The sequence below is a fragment of the Callorhinus ursinus genome, unplaced genomic scaffold, assembly GCF_003265705.2.
Source record: "Callorhinus ursinus isolate GAN/ISIS: 27379988/994484 unplaced genomic scaffold, GSC_fseal_2.0 scaffold8, whole genome shotgun sequence".
Lineage (NCBI taxonomy): Eukaryota > Metazoa > Chordata > Mammalia > Carnivora > Otariidae > Callorhinus > Callorhinus ursinus.
In genome coordinates this window covers 31,734,716-31,754,901 of record NW_027397070.1, presented here as the reverse complement: position 1 = coordinate 31,754,901, position 20,186 = coordinate 31,734,716, and positions in this window count along the sequence as shown.

Sequence of the window (20,186 nt, the reverse complement as noted above, 5' to 3'; positions counted from 1 at the left end):
CCAGCAGGGACCCAACTAGCGGCAGAGCCGGGGAGACTCCCCTTCCTCCCCCGGGAGGAGCGGCGCAGGAGCGCACCGCAGGGATCAGCTGGGTTTGGAGACTCCACACGGGGTCGGATGCCAGAGATAGAAACGCTCAGTCACAGGCCGGGTGAGCACGGAGTGCGGCCGGAGACCGGGGACACGGGAGTGACTGACTGCTTTTCTCTGGGGGTGCACTGAGGAGCGGGGCCCCAAGTTCTCAGCTCCTCCGGGCAGAGATTGTGAGACCGCCATTTTCACTCTCATCCTCCAAAGCTGTACCGAGAGCTTGCAGGGAACAAAAGCTCCCTAGAGCAAACCCGAGCAGATGACTTAGCCTGGACTGACAAGGGCAGAGCAGTTCCGCCTCCGGCAAAGACATTTGGGAACCACGGCAACAGGCCCCTCCCCCACAAGATCAGCAAGAACAGCCAGCCAAGACCAAGTTTACCGATCAATGAGAACGGGAGAACTCCAGTGTTAGGGGTATACTGCATATAGAATTCATGGCTTTTTTACCATGATTCATTAGTCTTTCAAAGTTAATTTCTTTTACCTGTATTTTTTTAAATTTTTCTTTTTCCCTTTTTCAAACAACATCTTATCAATCCCTTTTTTAAAAAAAAATTTTTATTTTTTATTTTTAGAGTCATATTCTATCCCTTCATAGTAGTTACCCGTATTTTTGGCATATATATATATATATATATATATATATATATATATATATATACATATATATATATATGTTGTTCTCTCTTTAAAATTCTGAGATACAGTTTCTTCTAACAGATCAAAATATACCCTAAATCTCTAGTGTATGGCTTTGTTCTAATCTCCTGCCTGATTACATTCTCTCCCCTTTTTTTCTTTCTTTAATTTTTTTAATCCTCTTCTTTCTTTTTTCAAACACCTTCTTATCAATTCCTTTTATAAAATTTTTTATAGTTTTCATCTTTACACTCATATTCCATCCCTTCATTGTATCAACCCTCATTTTGTACACATATAAGTCTTTCTTTCTTTAAAATTTTAGGAGGCACTTTCTTCTAACAGACCAAAATACACCCAAAATCTAGTGTGTGGCACTGATCTATGCAGCAGCATGATCATATTTGATCATATCCTATTTTATTTGTTTTGTTCTGTTTTTGTTTTTATCTTTTTCTCTTTTCTTTCTCTTTCTTTTTTCTTTCTTTCCATTTCTTTTCCCCTGGTTTCAGGTCTTTTCTGATTTGTTTAGAGTATATTTTCTGGGGACGTTGTTAACCTGTTAGCATTTTGTTCTCATTCAACTATTCTCCTCTGGACAAAATGACAAAATGAAAAAAATCACCTCAACAAAAAGAACAAGAGGTAGTACCGTCTGCCACGGACCTAACTCAATACGGACATTAGTGCGATGTCAGACCTAGAGTTCAGAATCATGATTTTAAAGATACTAGCTGCGCTTGAAAAAAGCGTGGAAGTTATTAGAGAAACCCTTTCTGGAGAAATAAAAGAACTAAAATCTAACCAAGTCAAAATCAAAAAGGCTATTAATGAGGTGCAATCAAAAATGGGGGCACTAACTGCTAGGATAGATGAAGCAGAAGAGAGAATCAGCGATATAGAAGACCAAATGATGGAAAATAAAGAAGCTGAGAAAAAGAGAGAGAAACAACTACTGGATCACGAGGGCAGAATTCGAGAGATAAGCAATACGATAAGACGAAACAACATTAGGATAATTGGGATCCCAGAAGAAGAAGAAAGAGAGAGAGGGGCAGAAGGTATATTGGAGCAAATTATAGCAGAGAACTTCCCTAATGTGGGGAAGGAAACAGGCATCAAAATCCAGGAGGCACAGAGAATCCCTCTCAAAATCAATAAAAATAGGTCAACACCCTGACATCTTATAGTAAAACTTACGAGTCTCAGAGACAAAGAGAAAATCTTGAAAGCAGCTTGGGAGAAGAGATATGTAACCTACAATGGTAGAAACATTAGATTGGCAACAGACCTATCCACAGAGACCTGGCAGGCCAGAAAGGACTGGCATGATATCTTCAGAGCACTAAACGAGAAAAATATGCAGCCAAGAATACTATATCCAGCTAGGCTGTCATTGAAAATAGAAGGAGAGATAAAAATCTTCCAGGACAAACAAAAACTAAAGGAATTTGCAAACACGAAAGCAGCCCTACAAGAAATATTGAAAGGGGTCCTCTAAGCAAAGAGAGAGCCTAAAAGCAGCATAGATCAGAAAGGAACACAGACAATATACAGTAACAGTCACCTTACAGGCAATACAATGGCACTAAATTCCTATCTTTCAATAGTTACCCTGAACGTAAATGGGATAAATGCCCCAATCAAAAGACACAGGCTACCAGATTGGATTAAAAAACAAGACCCATCGATATGCTGTCTGCAAGAGACTCATTTTAGACCCAAAGACACCCCCATATTGAAAGTGAGGGGGTGGAAAACCATTTCCCATGCTAATGGACACCAAAAGAAAGCTGGGGTGGCAATCCTTATATCAGACAAATTAGATTTTAGACCAAAGACTATAATAAGAGATGAGGAAGTACACTATATCCTACTTAAAGGGTCTATCCAACAAGAAGATCTAACAATTGTAAATATCTATGCCCCTAACATGGGAGCAGCCAATTATATAAGGCAATTAATAACAAAAGCAAAGAAACACATTGACAACAATACAATAATAGTGGGGGACTTTAACATCCCCCTAACTGAAATGGACAGATCACCTAAGCAAAGGATCAACAAGGAAATAAAGACTTTATATGACATACTGGACCAAAGGGACTTGACAGACATATTCAGAACATTCCATCCCAAAACAACGGAATACACATTCTTCTCTAGTGCCCATGGAACATTCTCCAGAATAGATCACATCCTAGGTCACAAATCAGGTCTCAACGGGTACCAAAAGATTGGGATTATTCCCCGCATATTTTCAGACCACAGTGCTTTGAAACTAGAACTCAATCACAACAGGAAAGTCAGAAAGAACTCAAATACATGGAGGCTAAAGAGCATCCTACTAAAGAATGAATGGGTCAACCAGGAAATTAAAGAAGAGTTAAAAAAAAATCATGGAAACCAATGAAAATGAAAACACAACTGTTCAAAATCTTTGGGATGCAGCAAAGGCAGTCCTGAGAGGAAAGTATATAGCAATACAAGCCTTTCTCAAGAAACAAGAAAGGTCTCAAATACACAACTAACCCTACACCTAAAGGAGCTAGAGAAAAAACAGCAAATAAAGCCTAAACCCAGCAGGAGAAGAGAAATGGATGCATTCCTAGAGATGTATCAACTACCAAAATTGAACCAGGAAGAAAGAGAAAACCTGAACAGACCTATAACCACTAAGGAAATTGAAGCAGTCATCACAAATCTCCCAACAAACAAAAGCCCAGGGCCTGATGGCTTCCCAGGGGAATTCTACCAAACATTTCAAGAAGAATTAATACCTATTCTTCTGAAACTGTCCCAAAAAATAGAAATGAAAGGAAAACTTCCAAACTCATTTTATGAGGCCACCATTACCTTGATCCCAAAACCAGACAAAGACCCCATCAAATAGGAGAATTACAGACCAATACCCTTGAGGAACATGGATGCAAAAATTCTCATCAAAATACCAGCCAATAGGATCCAAGAGTACATTAAAAGGATTATTCACCACGACCAAGTGGGATTTATCCCTAGGCTGCAAGGTTGGTTCAACATCCGCAAATCAATCAACGTGATACAATATATTAACAAAGGAAAGAACAAGAATCATACGATCCTCTCAATAGATGCAGAAAAAGCATTTGACAAAGTACAGCATACTTTCTCGATCAAAACTCTTCAGAGTATAGGGATAGAGGGTACATACTTCAATATCATAAAAGCCATCTATGAAAAACCTACAGCGAATATTATTCTCAATGGGGAAAAGCTGAGAGCTTTCCCCCTAAGGTTAGGAACGCAGCAGGGATGTCCCCTATCACCACTGCTATTCAACATCGTATTAGAAGTCCTAGCCACAGCAATCAGACAACAAAAAGAAATCAAAGGCATCCAAATCGGCAAAGAGGAAGTCAAACTCTCACTCTTTGCAGATGATATGATATTTTATGTGGAAAACCCAAAAGACTCCACCCCAAAACTGCTAGAACTCATACAGGAATTCAGTCAAGTGGCAGGATATAAAATCAATGCACAGAAATCAGTGGCATTCCTATACACCAACAACAAGACAGAAGAGAGACAAATCAAGGAGTCGATCCCATTTACAGTTGCACCCAAAACCATAAGATACCTAGGAATAAATCTAACCAAAGAGGCAAAGGATCTGTACTCAGAAAACTATAAAATGCTCATGAAAGAAATTGAGGAAGACACAAAGAAATGGAAAAACGTTCCATGCTCATGGATTGGAAGAACAAACATTGTGAAGATGTCAATGCTACCTAGAGCAATCTACACATTCAATGCAATCCCCATCAAAATACCATCCACTTTTTTCAAAGAAATGGAACAAATAATCCTAAAATTTGTATGGAACCAGAAAAGACCCCGGATAGCCAGAGGAATGTCAAAAAAGAAAAGCAAAGCTGGTGGCATCACAATTCCGGACTTCCAGCTCTATTACAAAGCTGTCATCATCAAGACAGTATGGTACTGGGCACAAAAACAGACACATAGATCAATGGAACAGAATAGAGAGCCCAGAAATGGACCCTAAACTCTATGGTCAACTCATCTTTGACAAAGCAGAAAAGGGTGTCCAATGGAAAAAAGACAGTCTCTTCAACAAATGGTGTTGGGAAAATTGGACAGCCCCATGCAGAAGAATGAAACGGGACCATTTCCTTACACCACACACAAAAATAGACTCCAAATGGTTGAAAGACCTAGATGTGAGACAGGAGTCCATCAAAATCCTAAAGGAGAACACAGGCAGCAACCTCTTCGACCTCAGCCGCAGCAACTTCTTCCTAGAAACATCGCCAAAGGCAAGGGAAGCAAGGGCAAAAATGAACTATTGGGATTTCATCAAGATAAAAAGCTTCTGCACGGCAAAAGAAACAGTCCACAAAACCAAAAGACAACCGACAGAATGGGAGAAAATATTTGCAAATGACATATGAGATAAAGGGCTAGTATCCAAAATCTATAAAGAACTTATCAAACTCAACACCCAAAGAACAAATAATCCAATCAAGAAATGGGCAGAAGACGTGAACAGACATTTTTCCAAAGAAGACATCCAAATGGCCAACAGACACATGAAAAAGTGCTCACCATTGCTTGGCATCAGGGAAGTCCAAATCAAAACCTCAATGAGATCCCACCTCACACCAGTCAGAATGGCTAAAATTAACAAGTCAGGAAACGACAGATGTTGGCGGGGATGCGGAGAAAGGGGAACCCTCCTACACTGTTGGTGGGAATGCAAGCTGGTGCAACTACTCTGGACAACAGTATGGAGGTTCCTCAAACAGTTGAAAATAGAGCTACCATACGATCCAGCAGTTGCACTACTGGGTAGTTGCCACAAAGATACAAAGGTAGGGATCCGAAGGGGTACGTGCACTCCAATGTTTATAGCAGCAATGTCCACAATTGCCAAACTGTGGAAAGAGCCAAGATGTCCATTGACAGATGAATGGATAAAGAAGATGTGATATATATACACAATGGAATATTATGCAGCCATCAAAAGGAATGAGATCTTGCCATTTGCAATGACGTGGATGGAACTGGAGGGTGTTATGCTGAGTGAAAGAAGTCAATCAGAGAAAGACATGTATCATATGACCTCACTGATATGAGGAATTCTTAATCTCAGGAAACAAACTGAGGGTTGCTGGAGTGGTGGGGGGTGGGAGGGATGGGGTGACTGGGTGATAGACATTGGGGAGGGTATGTGCTATGGTGAGCGCTGTGAATTGTGCAAGACTGCTGAATCAGAGATCTGTACCTCTGAAACAAATCATGCAATATATGTTAAGAAAATAAAAAAAGAAGAAGCAGCTAGCAGGAGGAGAAGAATGAAGGGGGGTAAATCGGAGGGGGAGACGAACCATGAGAGATGATGGACTCTGAAAAACAAACTGAGGGTTCTAGAGGGGAGGGGGTGGGGGGATGGATTAGCCTGGTGATGGGTATTAAAGAGGGCACATTCTGCGTGGAGCACTGGGTGTTATGCACAAACAATGAATCATGGAACACTACATCACAAACTAATGATGTAATGTATGGTGATTAACATAACAATAAAATTTTTAAAGAAAAAAAGAAAAGAAATATACTGTCTCTTCCCCTTCCATTTCCCATAGTTAAGGTAAAAATTTGGTCAGTGGGGCTGGAGCCAAAGAGACTCATTGTGTGGTTAGGATACTGGTTACACACTAGGAGAATTGACCAACTAAGTACATGTATTGAGGTTAGTGGCAGCCAGGTTTTTCAGTGATGGAGAGGGAGTTACAAATAGGTAAGAGAGAAAAGGATAAACCCTGTGTTGTTGGATTGGAATTGAAGGTATCAGTGTAAATTCATGGTTTTTAGGATATACAGATAGATGGAGAAATGGATGGATGGATGGATGGACAGATAGATAGATAGATGTGTGTATACATGTGAGTGTGTCGTATTTCCTAATCTGCTGAGAAGACCTAAAAGCAATGATATTCCAGTACCAGTGAGCACCAGGTTCATGGTTTCTAAATTCCATTCTCCACTAAAAGAATCCAGAACTCTTTAAAGAAATAACTGATTCCAGGGCTGCTGCAGGGAAATAGCAGGTGAGCCTAGAGCATCATGTTGTGCCAGAAAGTGAAGAAGTGCTCAAAGAATGATAGGGGCATGTATAAAGAACCCAGGAGCCAGCTTGAGGGGCTAATAAATAATAATACGAACAGGTTATAACATACTGAACAAAATAGAAGTCCATGAGTCCATATGGATATAAATTAATTACTATATAAATAAATGAAAGGAAATGAAAAGCTCTACCTTATAAGAGGATTCCAAATAACAAATATAGAGGAATAACAGACTTAGCAAATCACCATTTGGCAACTGTCATGGTACTAATTGATATACTCATGAATCATCAATAGATGCGAAAACTAATGAGTGAAAATTTGATGAGCGTAATATTTAGATAATCTCAATACATCTCCCCACAAAATGCTTATTCATTGCTTATTAATAGATAAGTAAGTAGTAGTTACTAATTTATAATAAAGTAACCAGGCAGACACCATCTTAACCAATTGACACAAGGGAGCAACAACAGTAATAAGACAAATAAATACTATGTGCCCTTTGATGTTATACACTGAGAAGAACACATCACTTTGGTATGTTCCTGTCAGAAATGTGTAATCTGAATCCAACCATGCAGAAACACCAAAGAAAACCAAATTGAGAACTATTTTACAGAGTAAATTTTTAGAACTGTCAATGTCATAAAAGATAAGGAAAGACTAGGGAACTGTTCTGTATTGAGGGAGACTAAAAGAAATGACAACTAAATACAACTCATGATCCTAGACTGGATCCTGGAACTATAAAGGATATCATTGGGTCGTTACTGGGACAATCAGCAAATTTTTAGTGAGGTCTGTGGATTAGATGATAATATTGTTCAACATCAATTTCTTGTGGTTATATAAAAGAGAGCCTTTATTTTTAGGAAATACGCGTTGAAGTATGAAGGGACAAAGAAGGCTCAAGTCTACAACTCTCAAATGGTTTGGAAAAAATTAAGGAATATCCATGAGAGAGGAAATGATAAGGCAAACGTGGTAAAATGTTAATGTAGAGGAAGCAAAACTTGTCATCTATCCTGTTAGTTTCTTTCCCTGGGGCTGCGTATTAAGCTGACAAAAAAAAAAAAAAACAGATTAACAGAAGAAAAAGATTTATTCATGTACACAGGGAGCAAGTGAGAAAAGAAGTAGCTGGCTTCTTAACTGGTTTGAGTGAGAGGTTTATATACCTAACTTGATGGAGGGAAAGGAGACAGAAAGGCTTTTCTGGGAAGAATAAATAAGTTTCTTTAGGAAAAACGGGTTTTTAGGAGAACTATTGAGAGATAAGAAAGTGATAGTGTTTGTCTACAGAGGTATGAATGATCTTTCTGTCTCCCTCTGGGCCATAAAACTCCTCAGTGAAGGAATTTGGGGAAGGCTTTATTCAGGTTTACCCTTCTGGGAGTAGATCTTCCCAAAAGAAGGAATTTATGGTAGTCTTATTTTCCAGAAATTGCTGCTTTTAGTCAGATAAGGAAAGCCCCAGGAAGGTTTCTTCCTGCATCTCTTGATTCTCAAATATCTTGCGCTTGAAATAATCTTTATACCAACTCTGAGGTTCTGAGTGGTTCCCTACATTAACAATTGGGAAATCTTGATGAAAGATATATAGGAGTCCTTTGATAATAATGATAACATAATAATCTGTTGCAAATTTTCTGTAAATTTGAAATTATTTTTAAAATAAAAAGTTTTTTAAGTAGGCATACCCTAATCTCAGAAATTGGAAATTTCATTAAAAAAGAAAAAAAGTCATCCCAAGTGCTAACTCTGAAGAGTGGATTAAATATAAAAGGAAAGATTTAATCTCCATAAATAAGTGAGTAGTACACATCTAGCCTTGAGGAAGAGAGCCCTGTAAGGACCATCAGTAACTCAATCCAGGTGGGAGGAGGTATTGTCCAGGATGCTCAGAGCTTTGCAGTAAGAAATGCAGCCCCTCCTGTCAGATGACAGATCTCAGCTGAGTGTAGGATAACGACGTAGCTGAAGGCTCTGCCCATAGCTTCCTGGGATGAAACCCATTGCAAAGATGGACCTTGTGTCCACAGTTTGATTCTCTTGCCCCAATTCCCATCTTCGAAACTCACATAATATTCAGATCTTCATTGCTAAAAACAACAGGTACTTGCTTTTTGTATTTTGCAAAATGCAAGTCCTGATATTTTCCACTAATAACAATAATACGGGCAAGTCGCGTGTATTAAATACTTACTCTGTGGCAGGCCCTCTCCCAAATATGTTACCTACGTTGTTTTATTTGATCCTGCCTATTTTCCTGTGAAATAAAGGACTATCATTATTCTCTTCATGTTACAGTAAAGGAAACCAGATGCTCTGAGTGATTAAACTCTCCAGGATCAACAAGCCAGTAAGCGGCTGCATCTGGCTTTGAACCCAGGCTTTCTAATATCAAAGCCCATATAATTAACCACAATACAAGATGCTGTGTGCTATGCCTCAACATTCTCTGTTTTTTTCTAGACTCCGGTTTATAGTAATAACTCAGGGTCAAGATTCTGTGACAAATATACCATCTCAGTGAAGAGAAATCCTGAGGTGCCCAGATAGAAACCAATTTAAGGTAAACATCTCAACCCAAACCCAAGCAAGAGGGAAAGTGCTCTGCAAATAAGAGCTACCTCAGTCCGAGCTGACCTCCGTACTGCCAACGCCTCTGGTCGTCTCACTGTCATGGCCAACTGCTAAGTGTTTAGCTACCTTTAGTTGGCTTTGGTTAAAAGGCAGACAGAAGAGGTTGTTTATAAAAGACACTGAAAAATACTTATTGCCATTTTTAATTCATTTTCCTCTATATTCTTAGAGATTCTTGACTCAACATTCTTTCTTCCTTAGTTGAGTGTTACTTATGTCAAACAGCTACTCCCGAACAGTATGTACTAAAACAAAATGGGAGTATCCAAGAGTCGGGACAAACCTGGAAGAAAATCATGATCCCCAACTCCTAGTTCAGTCCTAGCAGCTCTCGAACTTGTTTTCTGTTGCTGCACACTATGGATGATATTTAAAGTGTGACACACCTCCTTACACATCTCCTGGAGGAACCCTACTCATTTCTCTTCCGTTCAAGAAAGTATATCAGAATCACGTGGGCTCAAGTGACATCATTATAGGGATGCCATTAACTCTATGAAAAAGAACACCTTTTGCAAATATGTATGTGTTAACTACTATCAGGAATAAGTCACAAATAGCTATGGATGTGATACATATTATTTGTAAATATTCTAGATTAAATTTATTGCTTCCTATCCCCTCTTCTTTTGCAATTATGTCATTTTACCTAGATCACCACCACAGCACCATAGCAGATCTGAGGGAAGTATAGTGGAAGCATGAAGTCTATTAGAAAATGCTCCTGCCCAAGAATTCATACTCGTCAAGTCTGGATCTATCCATCTTCAGCTGGGAGACAAGGATAGTGAGAATTGGGGTATGGAAAGCAGGACTGGGAATCTCTCTCTTTCTTTCTCTCTCTCTCTCTCTCACACACACACAACACACACACACAGCTTTATTGAGGTATGACTGACAAACAAAAATTGTATATACTTAAGGTGTACCATTGGGTGTTTTGATATACATATACATTGTGAAATGATCACTGCAATGAAGATAAAAAAACATATCCATTACCTCATATAGTTACTATTTCCTTGTTCCCTTTTGTGTGTGTGTGTGTGTGTGTGTGTGTGTGTGTGTGTGTGTGTGTGTGGTGAGAACACTTAAGATCTATTCTCTTAGCAAGTTTCAGGTATACAATACAGTATTGTTAACTACAGTCACTTTGCAGTATGTTAGATCTCCAAAACTCATCCAACCAGCAGAAGTGAAGCTTTATACCCCCTGATCAACATCTTCTCATTCTCCATCCGCCACCCCCAGCCTCTGGCACCCACCATTCTACACGCTGCTTCTACGAGTTTCACTATGTTAGTTTCCTCGTGTAAGTGAGATCATGCGGTATTTGTCTTTCGACGTCATTCCCAAATACAGGACTCCTCTGGTTGTAGAACATTATCATCCAGGCCTTGGTGGCCTGACTTTGGTCACATTTGTCCCAAAGGTCCAAAAGGATCGGAGGCTGGGCTCTTCAGCCCAGATGGCAGCCACTACTCGTGTAGTCTTATATTTGGCTTCTACCCTTATATCCTCAGACCCCAGAGAGCTGGAGAGGTTGATGCTCTGTCCTGGGGCTGCCTTGTGTGAAACAGGCTCTGAATACTTCAGCATTAAATGATGATGATGATACATTTGAGTATATCATGTCACAGCCCTTGCTAATATCCAATCAGCACCGCAAATAAATGAAGTCACTTTTATTATTTCTATTTTCCAGATGAGAAAATGGAGGTTCCAAGTATCCAAATAACTCATCCAAAGGCAAACACAGCCATGATTTGAACCCAAAGCTCTCTGACTCCCAAGCAGTGCTTTTCACCCCGACTTCATTTCGATGGGGCTGAGCCTTTTCATGATCCTCCCCTTACACCACGACCCTGGCGGCGGCTCTCGTTTTCCCGCCACAGGCCTCCAATAGCCCGTCGTCCCTGGCCGGCAGAAACACAAAGATGGCGAGTCTGGCCGCCGTTTTCCGGAAGGGCCTCAGTCGCTCCACCAGCCTCTGAGCCCTCGAGGCACGCGGAGCGAGCGTTACCTGTTAAGGGCGAGCGGACTGAGATGGAAGCTGTCAGGGCGGAGTCGGAGGGAGCAGGCTTGAGCAGAGAGGGCGGCTGGGCTGGCACGGGGAGTGTGCGCGCTGGGCTGGGCGCTGGGCTGGCCCCTCGGCCCCACCCGGCAGGACCACTGCGCCTTGACTGCCCACCAGACCCGGCCTTCAGCCTTCTGATACGCGCGACGCTCTGACGGCGCCTACCACTGGGCGCAGATGCTTCCAGAAGGGGGCAGCGCGCAGCCGGCCAAGGGGGAAACACACACACACACACACACACACACACACACACACACCTCGCACAGGGCTTTCTTGAATTTTGCCTTGAAGAGGAGGGACAGAGAGAGGCTACACGATGCTGGTTACGACCCGAAAAGAGAAAATTAGTCTGCTGAAAAGATCCAGCCAAACCGCACTACTTGCAACGCCCAGTTTGAAACTGCTTACAGGGAAGAGGACTTCTCCCTCGTTTCTTAATTAATCTTTCAAAATTTGCCTTGCACAGCTCTGACTCACCACACATCTGAATGCTTATTTAAGTGTTCCCAAGCTTCCCATTAGAATATACGGACTGTCCAATCAGAGAAAGACATGTATCACATGACCTCACTGATATGAGGAATTCTTAATCTCAGGAAACAAACTGAGTGTTACTGGAGTGGTTGGGGGTGGGAGGGATGGGGTGGCTGGGTGATAGACATGGGGGAGGGTATGTGCTACGGTGAGCGCTGTGAATTGTGCAAGACTGTTGAATCACAGATCTGTACTTCTGAAACAAATAACGCAACATATTTTAAGAAAAAAGAAAAAGAAGAAGATAACAGGAGAGGAAGAAAAGGGGAGTATGTCAGAGGGGGAGACGAACCATGAGAGATGATGGACTCTGAAAAACAAACTGAGGGTTCTAGAGGGGAGGGGGGGAGGGGGATGGGTTATCCTGGTGATGGGTATTGAGAAGGGCACGTTCTGCATGGAGCACTGGGTGTTATGAACAAACAATGAATCATGGAACACTGCACCAAAAACTAATGATGTAATATATGGTGATTAACATAACAATAAAAAATTTAAAAAAAAAAAGAATATACGGACTGTCTGCTTGGAGAATACAAAGAACTCCAGGATCCCCAGGCTTTCCATTAGCACTTTGTCTTCCCTTCCCTAGACTTCTGCCGGCTTGGACCTCACGGACTACTTGATGTGAAAGGAGTGGAGGTTTTCTTCTACAGTGCCAGGCGCAACGTCTAGCACATAGTGCATGCTCAGTAAAGGTCAGAGGACTAAATGATGTGTCCCAGCTGGGAACTGGAACATCTCTTCTAATGCCCGCAGCAATCCACCACTCCTTTGGGGTTTGTGCTGCATGGTTTCCCATTGTCTGCCCAATGCGGATTCATTGTCCATGCTCAGATTTGGGACCGAAAGGATTAAAATTACTTCCCAGGTATCCCTCTACCTACCTATCCAAGTACATAAGCTGGTAGTTAATTAAATCCCTGAAGGTTAAAAAAAATGAGGCTCACACAATAGTTATGTGACCATTCAAAAGAGAATTCAGTACTTGCCAACCAAGTCAAAAATATGGTTGACTCACACACACAGAGAAGTCAATCATATTTTCCCCCGTTAAGGCAAACTAAGCAAAAAAGCTTCAAGGTAGATGTGATGATTTTTGCTGACATTCAGTTGGAAAAAAATAATATCCTTACAATATTTTTAAATGTCTTTTTGTAAAAAGTAAAATCATTCTGTATTAAGACTCAGAACCCTCTACTTCAGTCCACAAAAATCTCTGCTAATACTCTCTCCCCTTCTTCTGCCTATGTAAATAACCAGACTGTTGGCCCTAGCTGGCTGGATCCCTTTTACTTCCATCTATTTTTCTGTATATAAAAATGACCCTGTTTTTTGGCCTTGATTCTCCTTGCTGTCAGTAGGCTGCTTTGCCGGAAAAGGTATGTGCCTGTTCTTGGCCTTGCCAGCAAGTGGAGTGGATAGCTGATCTGACAAGGTTCTTGGGGTGGGGGAGACAAGTAGCAATATCAGGTGGCCGAAGAATGGGAAAATTTAAGTTACAGGTTAGACAAACTTGAACATGTACACTGTAAGTTTTAAAAGCACTGTTAGTTTTAAAATCACTTAAGTTATTCCTCATAACTAAAGTTAGGTATGGATAACTTTAAAACAAAATACATGTCCAACTGCATTAGGTTTATGAAAAGTTATTTCATTTGGGATAAAATATATGAATCAGATATCTCAATTTCCATAAAACCTCCTTGTTCAAATTCCTAGGTCTAATTTACGATTCAGGGTTAATTGTATTTGGATTTCTGTGTCTGAGGATTTGAATGTCTGGCATGTTAAAAAAAAAATCTTTATCTTCACAATACAGTAGGCCTTTCTCTTTTAAAAAGCACAGGAAAATAATTCAGAAAGAAAAATATCTGGGATCTTACTGAGTCTCCAGAGTTTTTGCCTTGTCAACATCTCTGCAATCATAATAATCTGGTGATCACCTCTGCATATCACACAGAGCAGGCTGGCCTGTGAACCTTTCAAGAGCCATTTGACTGGCTCTGTCTTCTTAGTGCCCAGCACGATGCCTGGCCCAGCGCAGGGGCTTGGGAATTGTTTACTTGATAACGGAATAGAGCTATTGCCTCCTGGCAGAACATCATATCTCATGACCTTATGCTGTAAAGGTAAAGAACGTCAGCAGAGGATGTATACTTCCCATGAAGAATGTAGGAAGGGGAGAGAAAGGGAGGGAGGGAAATACATAAAGATCGACTGGTTAGCCAGTTAACACCTTTGATGCCTCTGATTTTAAGTCTGAAAACTTTCTGTTGTGCACCTTAAAAAGCAATCTGCATCAATTAATACATTTATGTAATAAACATTTATTTTATGCCTAATATGTTCCAGGCACTGTTCTAGGCAGTGAAAACATACAGCCATGAACAAATTCCCTGCTGTCGTGGAGTCCCATTCCAGTGGAACCGACATCACCCACCTGAAAGGCAAATATTGATAACCCCGTTTTTATGAGTAGGGAGATGACAAAGTTCTTTCATCCTATGCTCAACATTCCTGACCTGACCAGTGTTACCAAGTGGCACCGGTTTTGCCTATAAGCATCCTACTGTGTTTGAAGGCAGCTTTATAGGCAAACCCAGTCACTTCACATTTTATAACCACCAGTTGCTACTCTAATTCAAGCAAGTTTTTACCACCAGGAAAAGGGTCTCTTTAAAAAATATATTCACACGTATATACATATACACATGGATACATACATACACACACATACATATATACACAAAAATAATGTCTTAATGTTTGCTCTAACATAGGCTTAGCACTATAAAGAGAATATTAGTATGACTGATTTTGCAAGGTGTTTTTAACTATTTTTACATACTTTAATTGGACTTCAAACTTGATTAATAATCAAGGTAGTTTTCCTATGAACTTCATTCTTTCTCTTAAAAAAAAAAAAGTATTTCCATGGGCTTATTTGAAATTTGACAAGTAAAAGTTTACTGGAAATATGGCAAGAGAGTTACAGGCTAAAGCACAACATTTGGAAAATTTAAAATTAAATATAAGTATTCATTTCAACCTTCACAGAATGGGACAATGCATAAGGAAACTTTGTTTTAAAAAAGAAACCGGGGCGCCTGGGTGGCTCAGTCATTAAGCAACTGCCTTCAGCTCAGGTCCTGGTCCCAAGGTCCTGGGATCGAGCCCCGCATCGGGCTCCCTGCTCTGTAGGAAGCCTGCTTCTCCCTCTCCCGCTCCCCCGCTTGTGTTCCCTCTCTCGCTGTGTCTCTGTCAAATAAATAAATAAAATCTTAAAAAAAAAAAGAAAGAAACCAGTATCAGTCCTCTTGAAAGATACTATAGACCTAATTATTAGAAACCAATTAGATATTAAGAATCACTTGATCCTAAATCCTTCCATGAATTTTACAAATTGGACCTATTAAACAGTTTAAGAGAGCATTGAAAGCTTATGCTGAATCCAACGGCTGAATTTAAATAATTTAGTAGAATTCATTAAAGTTTTAATTTTATCCACCAGAATTAAACATACTGGACTCTGTTGTCTTTGGGTTTCATCATCCATGTGTGGTAGGAAGAAAACAAGATAGAGGAGACTCAGGAGGCCTGGGTTCGGGTCTCATCACTGCTGTGTGACCTCAGACAGAGGTGTCATTTAAGCACTTTGAGTATTGGTTTTATCTTTCCATCTCAAAAGACCTTTTGGAAGATTGAGTGAAAGTCGGTGAAACTGCTTTGAAAACTGTAAGGCAGCCTTGCCGATATCCGACTTACTACAGCTATTACTCTACCGCCCTCACAGCACTGGAGAAAGAACATTAATCATAGGTCTCTCCACCTCAAGCTGAGGGGGTCACACCCCAGCAGCTCCAAGTATTCCGTATCAGGCCAGACCACACTGATCCTCTCCTCAGTAAGTTGTGCAAACACGTCCAGGTGTTCTGTTTCTCCAGTCAGGTGCTCTTTTAAACAAAAAGAAAATTGAACTCACTGGTTTGAGATGAGAGCCACAATCGTGTAGGTAATTCATACTCTATACACATTTAGTGTAAGCTACGGTACAAAATAAGTCTTCTGATCTGATGCATTTCTGGCCATGTAGTTTGACTTTCTTATAAATTCTAATAATGGCTGTGATGAATTTATCCTGAATTATTCCTCTACTGATCTCTTTTGACCACAGTATCGGGGTGTTTGATTATAAGGTGATCCTTACCTTTCCCCACTTCATCTTCTTCCAAAAGAAAAAACAACAAAAACCCTGCATTCACTTGCTGAGCCATCTCCATTAAAATTTTCTGCCCATTTTACCACCCATTTTCTTTCCTGCTCACCCGAGTGTCTTTTCTGCCATGGTTTGTTGATTTTATTTCAAAAGCCTAACCCCTTCTCCTAAGAGTCATTCCTTTGTCACTGTTAGCAATTTCACCAGATTTATCAATTCCATTTTCCCCCCAATAAACATCTGTGTCTTACTATGCCCACAGGTAATGGGGATGCAAGACACAGCCCCTGCTTTCAACCTTACTCTGCTTTCCGACTTTCCCCCCCTTAATCATTTGTCTGTACCTCCAAATTTACCTACTTCGGGGTCTATTGTCCTTATAACAGAAATCTTTCATCCTCTTTGCAAAAGTGGCCTCCTCTGTATTCATTATATTTACCCTCCACTTTTTACGCATCTCAATACTATTAAAAACGATTTCCTAGAAATTGGAGCACTAATACTGGTTATATGATGATTAAAGATTATTGTGTGTAATGGTATTGTGGTTTTATTTAAAATGAGACCTTACCATTTGAGATAAGTACTGAAATATTTGTAGGTAAGATACAATCTCTGGGATTTGTTTCGGAAAAAATGTGAGAAGGGATGGTGGGGAATGGACAGGGCCAGATTGGCCATGGGTGTTGGACCTAGTTAAGTACACAAAGAGATCATTCTAGTCTTCTACCTATTTTAATATTCTCTACAATAAAAAGACAAAGTTTTTTTTCTTCACTTGCTAGTTTGGGCTACTCTCATAAGATCTAATATATAATATTTAGATGACTTTCACTGTTTAAATAGCTCTACAAAACCCAATGCCAAAATACAAAATTACTATATACTCATATGGCATGTATATTAATAGATATACCAATATTAAATGCCAATAATAAATTATCATTTATTTTTTACTGTGCAGTAAGCTACTAAGAATTGTTAAGGTAAATTATACAAATTATCTCATTTTTTCTTCAGAATATGCCTTTCGGGTAGTAATCACTAAAGGCTCAGAGAGGTTAAGAAACGTGCCCCATAAGGATGGAAATAAACACTTTTAAATAAATGTTATCAGTTCCAAATATGAATAATTATTCCCACAATAACTCAAACACAATGTTCACATTCATACTGATGTAATTCACTTCCAAATTATCATAAGCTATCAAGTAGACTTGGCCAAAGACAAGGTTGAAATCAGTTTACATTTACCTAGTTAATACTTGATGGACTTAACAAATTTTATTTGCATTCACAGTAGAATCAAGTATAATGCTAGCTGACTATGCAGAGTCACTGTTTACAGCCACAGTTGGAGGAAGGGAGATAGCAAAGTTTAAAGGCAGCAGGTTTAGCCCCCTTAAAAATAAGGTCAACAGCCGTGTGCAATCATGGGAAATCTGGCCCTACAGATAATAGTGATCAATCCCCTACATGTTATGCCATTGAATCCTGAGTAGTTCACATACACACACACAATTTAGCAATTATATCTTATACTGGCTTTAAAAAGGTTCATGCAATTGTGGACTGAATGCAGCACAGTTCCTTAAAACTCTCATTACTTCCTTAATGGAACTAATGCATTCCTAAAAACATGTCTTTTCACAAATTATTACCACTAGCTTTAACTAAAAAATTGAAGATATTTTTTCTGGAAAGTATCTGAATCCCAGGAAATAAAACTTAAGAATGCCTGTATAAGGGGCAAAAAAAAGTTCGTGCAACCTGCTGGCTTTTAAAAAAGTGTTTCTTTGGCATGAAAGGAAAACATAGGAGACATACAAATCTTTGCAGTTGTAAATTAACAAATGAGTGTACATGCTTCCTGAACACAGATATCACTAAATAAGATTATGTTTACTAAGAAAAGAAAGAAAACAAAACAAAACACCTCAGTCAAGGGGACCAGAAAAGGCTATAAAATGTTTTAAAGAAGTTTCAAATCGATTCACTGTTTTAACAAATCCAGTAACAACGGTCTTTATACAATTTCTTTAAAAGCCAGGTCCTTCCCCTAGCATATGGTAAATTCTTTTATTTACAAAAACGTACATACAGATTCTCAGGAAAATTGAGGTATTAGAAAACTGAGATATATTTATACAGCAAAGAGGTAGTAATGAAACTCCGTAACTAAAAATGAGCTTATTTCTTAGCATTATAAAAACCTTACATTATAACCCCTGCATTGTTCACATTTTTTTTAGGATTAGATTTTGGCACTTTGGTGGTCTTTGTTATCCCTAGGTCTTTTCATATGACGATCAGACACTGATTGCTATCAAACATATGCTTTGAGCCCTTTCCCCAGTAGTGGGAACAAACCGTACCAAGCCTGGCACTCCCCTTGGCCAGGTGTTTTTCAACCCCACTCCTGTCCTTTTGATGAGTTACACCAACTACATGACCAGCTAGAATCAAGGGTGACACACGACATGGCCAGAGAACACAGCAAAATCTTGTTCTCTCAAAAACAAAAACAATTGCCTTTGCTTCAGCATGAATTATCTTCCAGAATTAAAGTACAAGTACGATATATTTCTATGTTCCAGTTTGAACACTGGTAAAATGAGAAATGACCAATCTCATTTAGAGGTGAAATGACTTCAAATTCATCTACAATGAGAAATTATTAGGTTTAACTATGTAAAATATTTTAACACTAAAAAGACATGACAGTCTCATCAGAAACTAATTATTGGCACTTGAATCTGTGCATCTCTGCAACCCAGAAAATTTCCAAATAAAAACTTTAAGGGCCACTTTTCTCAAAAGGGCTACATCACAACGGGGGCAGGAGAGAGGTGGTGTCAAATACTGTATGGATGCGACAGACAATCAACATAAACAGTGCGGCTGTTCCCTTGCTCAGAGATTTTTAAACCTGATGCTTCCATTTCATATTTCAGTAACTTGGTAGTCTTTAAAAATCCTATTGAAAAAATACTTTCCTTAGTTACTACTGCTTAAATATTATCTAAAGCTATGCTGTCCAATACAGTAGCCACTAACCACCTGTGACTACTTAAATTTCAATTAATTAAAATTAAAAATTCAGTTCTTCAATCATACTAGCTGTTCTTCAAGGGCTCACTAGCTGTATGTGACTAGTGGCTACCATACTGGAGAGCACAAAGAACATTTTTATTATTGTAAAAAGTGCCATTGGACAGCACTGATCTGAAAAAAAGTGCAGTGTGCTATATGCTCATAAGATTTTTCACTCTTTTAAAAGTTGTTTAAAAGTTATCACTCACTACATCGCTGGGCTACAGATTAATACTGATCTCTGTTCATAGGTGTCCAAGGATGCTAACAACTTTCTGATCTTTAGACAATTTTTGAGGTATTCAGGAGTTCCATTTAAGATTCAAGTAAAACATGAACTCAGCCATTTTTACTAACTATAAAAGAACAAAGTGAATACTGCATGGATGATAAAAGTAATTTAGTACTCACATTTAAAACATCTTTCTTCCACTAACATCCATAAATCTTTAAATATAAAAGCATACATAACTACTAAAGCTTCTTACAAGAATGAGGCAAATAGCCCAGATATTCCTCTATTCTACTTTGGTGTCTTAACAAGGGGGGGAGAAACATTACTTAAGTACAAACAAAAAAGGTAGTAAATTAAAATAAAAACGGTCTTAGGAATAAATTGCTATGGGACAAGGACAAAAAAACCAAGTTTTGGTTTTATACATGCAAAAATGCTCTCATTTGTATTGATATCTGATATCTGAGTTGACTAACTTTGAATACTTTTAGGAAAATCAAATTCATGCTGTTATTTTTAAAT